This window comes from Camellia sinensis, chromosome 5, assembly GCF_055761805.1.
Source record: "Camellia sinensis isolate YWXY chromosome 5, ASM5576180v1, whole genome shotgun sequence".
NCBI lineage: Eukaryota > Viridiplantae > Streptophyta > Magnoliopsida > Ericales > Theaceae > Camellia > Camellia sinensis.
In genome coordinates, this window is record NC_138965.1 from 133,525,552 (window position 1) to 133,533,101 (window position 7,550).

Genomic DNA, 7,550 nt, shown 5'->3' on the forward strand with positions numbered 1-7,550 from the left:
TATGGAACTAATATAGCGCTATGTTTATATTTTTATGAAATTCAAATGTTATATATATATTTTTGTTATTAAATTATGTGAATCCGTGGTCCTAAACCGATCCAATCCGCATTTAAATGGATTGGTTCGGATTGGTTCCATGATTTAAATGGATTGGATTGGTTCCAATTTCTTAGGAACCGTAAATAACGGATTGATCCTGGTTTTACCCCAATCCGATCCAATCCGGACCATGCTCACCCCTAGAGAGAGAGACAGAGAGAAAGAGAGACCCATTTCATTTTTTGACTTTTTCCTCTTTCAACAACAATGGGCTCAGAGAAAGAGAAGAGTGTGATTGAGAGAAATGAACGATTGAGAGAGAAGAGAGATGAGTGAGAGAGAGAGAGAGACAGAGAGAAAGAAAAAAAGAGAGAGATAAACAAGATGAACGAGAGATAGACAAAGAGAGAGAGAGAGAGAGAGAGAGAGAGAAAGACATCAAAAAGAGATGAACAAGAGATATAGAGAGAGTAAGAGGGAGAAAAAATATAAGGAAGAGAGATAGAGAGAGCCAGAGACAAGAGTGATGAGTGACTGAAAGAGAGGAAAAAAAAAAAGAGAAAAAACAAGATGAGCGAGAGATAGACACATACAGAGAGAGAGAGAGAGAGAGAGAACAAAAAGCAATGAACAAGAGATAGAGAAAGAGACATAGAGAGAGAGAAGAGTGATGAGTGGGAGAGAGACAGAGAGAGAAAGAGAGAGACAAAGAGAGAAAGAGATAGAGAGAGAGAGATAGAGACATAGATAGAGAGAAACAAGAGATGAGTGAGAGATAAACAAAAAGAGAGAGAAAGAGAACGAAAAAAAGATGATCGAGAGAAAGACATAGAAAAAAGAGAGATAGAGAGAGAATAAAGATGAATAGGAAAACAGAGAGAGAGATAGAGAGAAGAGAGATGAGTGAGAGAGATAGATAAAGAAAAAAGATAAGAGAGATGAGCGAGAGACAAAGAGAAAAAGAGACAGAGACAAAAACAGACAGACAGAGAAGAGTGATAAGTGAGAGAGACAAAGAGAGACAGAAAAAGAGATAGAGAGTGAGTGACAGAAAAAGCGACAGAGAGAGAGGAGAGAGAGAAATGAGAAATGAACGAGATAGACAGAGAGAGAGAGACAGAGACAGAGAAGAGAGATGAGCAAGAGAGACATAGAGAGAAGAGAGATGAATGAGAAAGACAGAGAGAGAGATAGAGATAAGAGAGATGAGTGAGAGAGACAGAGAGAGAAGAGAGATGAGCAAGAGAGATAGAGAGAAGAGAGATGAACGAGAGACACACAGAAAGAGATAGACAGACATAGAAGAGTGATGAGTGAGAGAGAGAAAGAGAAGAGAGACAGAGACAAAAATAGAGACATAGAGAGAAAGAGAGAGACAGACAGACAGACAGACAAAGAAGAGTGATGAGTGAGAGAGAGAGAAAGAGAAGAGAGACAGAGATAGAGACACAGAGAGAAAGAGATAGACAAACAGATAGAAAGAGAGAGAAAGAGTGATGAGTGAAAGTAAATTTAAATTTGTCTTTCAGCGACTAAATTATTTTAGTTGCCAAAACTATCTATATAGCGACTAAAATATTTTTTAGTCGCTGAAATTAAATTTTTACCGACCAAAATTTTGGTCGCCAAAGATAAAAAGTGAATTTTTATTTTTCATTCAGCGACTAAATTATTTTAGTTGTCAAAACTATCTATACCGCGACTAAAATATTTTTTGGTCGCTGAAATTAAATTTTTGCCGGCCAAAATTTTGATCGCCAAAGATAAAAAGTGAATTTTTATTTTTCATTCAGCGACTAAATTATTTTAGTTGCCAAAACTATATATACAGCGACCAAAATATTTTTTAGTCGCTGAAATTAAATTTTTGCCGACCAAACTTTTGGTTGCTAAAGATAAAAAGTAAATTTTTATTTTTCTTTTAGCGACTAAAATGTTTTAGTTGCCAAAACTATATATACAACGACCAAAATATTTTTTAGTCGCTGAAATTAAATTTTTGCCGACCACACTTTTGGTCACCAAAGATAAAAAATAAATTTTTATTTTTATTTAGAGACTAAATTATTTTAGTTGCCAAAACTATCTATACCGCGACTAAAATATTTTTTAGTCGCTGAAATTAATTTTTTGCCGACCAAACTTTTGGTCGCGAAAGATAAAAAATAAAATTTTATTTTTCTTTTAGCGACTAAATTATTTTAGTTGCCAAAACTATATATACGGCGACCAAAATATTTTTTAGTCGCTGAAATTAAATTTTTGCCGACCAAACTTTTGGTCGCCAATGATAAAAAGTAAATTTTTATTTTTCTTTCAGCGACTAAAATATTTTAGTTGCCAAAACTGTATATACAGCGACCAAAATATTTTTTAGTCGCTAAAATTAAATTTTTGCCGACCAAACTTTTGGTCGCCAAAGATAAAAAATAAATTTTTATTTTTCTTTCAGCGACTAAATTATTTTAGCTGCCAAAACTATATATACAACGACCAAAATATTTTTTTAGTCGCCAATTGTGGCAAATTTAGCGACTAAATTTTTTTTAGTCACCAATTGTGAGATTTTTAGCGACTAAAATTTTTTTTTAGTCGCCAAAAATTAATATACCCTGACTAAAAAAATTAAGTAGCTAAATATTGTACTTTTACCGACTAACATAATTTTTAGTCGCCAATTCCACAACTTTTGGCAACCAAAATATTTTTAGTCGGCAAAAGTGGTCGCCAATTGTGTATTTTCTTGTAGTCTGTCATATACCCCTCCATCCGCGTTGTCACGCACTCTTAGGTTGCATTGTCATGTACCTTTCCACCCTCATTGTCACGCACACATAGGTTGCTTTGTTATGCACCCCTTCCACCCGCGTTGCCACGCACTCTTAGGTTGCATTGTCATGCACTCCTTCCACCCGCGTTGTCACGCACTCTTAGGTTGCATTGTCATGCACCCTTTCCATCCGCATTGTCACGCACTCTTAGGTTGCATTGTCATGCACCTCTTTACCCGCGTTGTCATGCACACTTAGGTTGCATTGTCATGTATCCCCTTACTTGCATTGTCACGCACGTTTTGCTTTCATTGTTATGCGCGCTTCACTTGCACTATTATGCACCTCACTACTTGCGTTGTCATGCATGTTCAGTATCATTGTTATACACTTTTCACTTGCATTGCTATGCATATTTCCATCGATATCATATGTGCGTGCGTTTATCTCGTATTGATATTGTATCTTGATATAGCGTTGAATATGCTTCTACAATATTGTACCTGTTGAATCTCTCTCTTATGTAGGCACGATATTATATGTACGGTTTATTTGAAGTTGGTGAAACCGGACGACATTGTATGTACTCCGCGTGAGACGCAGTGAGAATTGCATAATTTTCTTACATCCTTTCTGCATGAGATGTAGTTTGGTTCGTATTTACTTGCTTGCATAGCATTCGCTTAAAATGTTGCATTTATTGCTTCATCACAGCTCTCTTTGCATGATCATAAGTTATGTTCGGCATTGTGCATGTCATTTGCATTTTGCCCCTGCCTACGGGCGCATCTCTTTGTTATCTTGCCTGTTTGTCTAAGTCTTCGGCCTTGTCAAAAATGGGTCATCTCTTGGCTTTGACATTCACTCCCATCATCTTATGACTTTCGAGTTCTGTCAAAGAGGGGCAACTGTAGACACCCCATTTTTGACCGTCCTTAAGACTTAGACGTTATCGTCTGAACACTCGATGATTATCCATGTTCGTGTTCGTTTTGAGTTCCTGAAGGTCTCGGCTGCGTGCCTTGCCTTAGAACCTATCAACTTGTCTTTTTATGCTTAGTTGTGGACCAAGGACTTGTGGTTTTGTTTTTGAGGGAAGAGGGTGGCTTGTTGGCTAGCCCTACAACCCATCGGCCAAGCCTTGTGCTTATCGGCCATGTTTTCTTGTCATCGGCCATCAGTGATGGTCGATCGGCACTCTTTTTGGTCGATTGGCCATTTTTTTGGCCGAGACCCCTTTTTTTTGCTTTTGCATATATTTTTCTTCTAGCTGGTGCCAGCTGTTGGGCACTTGGTGTATCCTCCATACACGTGTATGGATGGATTTCAACAAGTTCCTAGCTTGGGACTTGATTTTCTATAAGAAGGGAGGCCCCTCTCCCTTTCCAGAGGTTCTGAAATTTGATATACAAAACATATATCTCTCATCTCTCTATATTTGCATCTCTCTCTCTCTATATTGCTTAAAAGTGTGTTTTGTCTTCACTTTTGCACTACAACATCTTATAAAGCACCATTGCCTTGTTGCTGAGGTACTAGAGGACCTTGTTTGGACTCTCAAAGTTTGTTTTCTTTGGCTCAGAAGTGCTGGTTTATAGTGGTTCTTCAAGGGTGAGTTGTTATCTCTTTTAAGCCTTGTTTTGCTTAAGTGTTTGGCCCCCTTTGCATGTTATTTTAGGCCTTGCTTTCAACCGAAAAAAGCCTTGTTTTGAAGTTCTTAATATGTTTGTTTAAGGCTTTGTTGGTGTTAGGGATGGTCTACCCCCATTTGTGCCTTGTTTGGCCTTGTTTTGAGCCATTTCTTTTAGGCCTTTGGATCACCTTTGTTTGGCCTCTTCACCACTGAATTCCAGAGGAATTTCAGTGGTGGAAATGTGGTTTTGAGGCCTCAAATAGGGGGAGGGGGTTGTCCCCCCTCTTCTTCTCTTGTATGCTTGTGTTGATGGCTCACCAAGTTGGCATGTTTTTATATCTCTTTGTGGCTCCATTTCGGCATGCCTTAGGCCTTGTTTTGCCATGATATAGCACTATTTTGTCTTGGTTTGAGCACATCATGCATGCTCCATGCACTTGTAGTGCAATTCCATTCATTGGCCTAACATGCATCTTGCTTTTGATCATTATTCTAGTATGATTTTGGCTTAACTCCAGCAATCTTTTGGCCATGTTTTAGCATGCTTAAGCTTTGATTCATGTTGTCTTGGTCATGCATGCATTGCTTTGTATAGCCACAATGCATTCTTGCTTACTAACTTTGTGTATTGAGTCCACTAGCATGCATTGCTTGGGCTATTTGCATGATCTAGCATCTTTTCTACCATGATTTCAGTGCATGTTCCATGGCCATACACTCACATGTGTCACTCTTTCAATGCCTTTGGAAGGTTGTTCTTTATGTCTTAAATATGAGACATTATGCATGCCTTTTTGCCTAAGCTTTTGGGCTGCCATATCAGTACATTTTTGGTGTTATTTTGACATGCCATAACTCTGATTTTAGTTGGTGAAGTCATCCCATGCTTGGTTTTGGTAGGTGTAATGCAATCATCCTTATTGGCCTTGTATGCGTCATGTTTTGTGCCTTCCATTCTAGCATGAGTTAGCCCTGTTCAAGCATGTTTCTAGCCTTGTTTTGGCTTGCCTTGGGACTATTTTGAGTCACCTTGGCCCTTTGGGGCTTGCTTGTTATGGCCATAGTGTGAGTCCCTTGGCTAGCTTTAAGCTTTGAGCCCACTAGCATGCTTTATTTGTCATATGTGCATGGTTTAGTCTCATTTGGAATGTGATTTCAGAGCCTACTTCACTGCCACAGTCTCACATTTTATACTCCTTCTATGTGCTTGAGAGTTGGTGCCTTCATGCCTTGCTTGTGAACCGATTGGCATGCATGCTTGTATTTATTTTCAGACTTCATTTTCAGCATGCTTTAGCCATTGTCTTGGCATGCATGAAGCTTATTTGTGGTTGGTTTGGTCCTTTAAGTGTTGCATTACATAGCCCTTGCCATCGCATGTTGTTGCATGCTCATGTTGCTTGCATACTGTTGTTGCATGTTCATGTTGTTTGCATGTTGCATGTTGCATTACCCTTACATGTTTGTTGCATTGCATTGTGTTTGGATCGGATGTTGATCCAAACACGGGGAACGAGGGGTGTTTCATACTTGAAGTGATGAAACACACCTCATTCCTTAGGTCATCGACACCTTTGATCATGCATGATAAGGTGGAGGTTCATGAAGTCCTATATGGTATTTGTGTGCATTTATTGACATTGATTTGTGCAACTCGGCCCCTTTGACCATCATGCATTGAGATGCGTGATTGATGGCTCGAGAGCCGAGCACTACACTCCTTTAAGCTTTAGACATGATAAGGAGTGTGGTTGCACACACATTTTCTTGTAAATACACTGCCATACCTCTGTTAGTACTCTGTTGCAGCAAAAGGAGGAAATTGCAGGAAGTAGTGGCCGATCGACCATCTAATCTGCCGATCGGCAATCAAAATTGGCCGATGACCATTATCTTTGGCCGATGGCCTTTCCTCTTGGCCGACTACCTCTCAGCATGGTCCTAAGGTGGATCAGAATCATCTTGGAAGTTGGGACAATTTTCAGAAGTCCAAAACAGTGCAAATAGAGGCAACATGAGGCACGATAGTGGATTTCCGAGCGAAGCCGACCGAGCATGCATACACCCCTCCCTGCAAGGCCATTTTTACTGTTTTACTAGCTAGTTGTAGTTAATTACTTGTTTTGTAATTAATTAGTTTAATTTGTGTTGTAATAACTAATTAGTTAACTTGTTAGTTAATTAGTTTCGTTTTGAAATAATTAGTTTAATTAGCTTAGATTAGCTAGTTAGGTTATTATTCGGACCCTCCGTCGAGAGGGCAAATTTTGTAATATGTGTGCATGTGTGTGATGCATGTCTTCCAACCCCATTTCTTTCTCCATTTTACTTATCAGCTTTCGATGGTTAGTTTAAGGCATGTTTCAATTAGCATACTTATGTTTGCATGCGTGCATCCATTTATCTGTTTTGCATGCACCAGGCTCGGTGCATCATTCGAACTGCATCGTATTTCAATACCAAATTGAATACATGTTATCAAGTTGCATTCACATGATATCTTAGAATAGCCGAGCCTATATTAGTTGCATTTTTGCATGTGTTGCATTAGGCATTCTTAACATAGCTAGGATCATGCATTGATTACTAACTAGCTTCTTTTTTGGCTCGGAGTACTAGGTAAGCTTTTATGCTTTAGCATACTACATGAGATGTGTACATTTCCATGTTAGCATGCTTGCCACGAGGCTAACTGCTTAATTGATTAACTGCATGAATGCCTGTCTGTGGATGAAGGTTTCATTGCTTGAATTGGAACAATTCATCAAATGTGAGTTTTAAGCCTACTTGAAATGGCAAATCATCATGTTTTCTAAGCCCACTTGAGGGTGGCAAACCCACGACTTAGCCTACTTGCGAGTAACAACTTCAAACCATTTTTCAAACAAACAAACATGAGATGTTTTGTTCCAAATCAAGCGATTTAGTCTATACTTGTATGATGTGCGCATCACATAGTAAGTTAGCTAATAAACCGGAATAAGAACACATGTGTTTTCAAAAACAACATATCTTGTTAGTAGAGGCCGATCCTTTGATCGGGCGAGCGAGGGTGCTCATTTCATGACCTTCCCCCTTCGTATCTAAGTTCCTGAGCCGAAGCA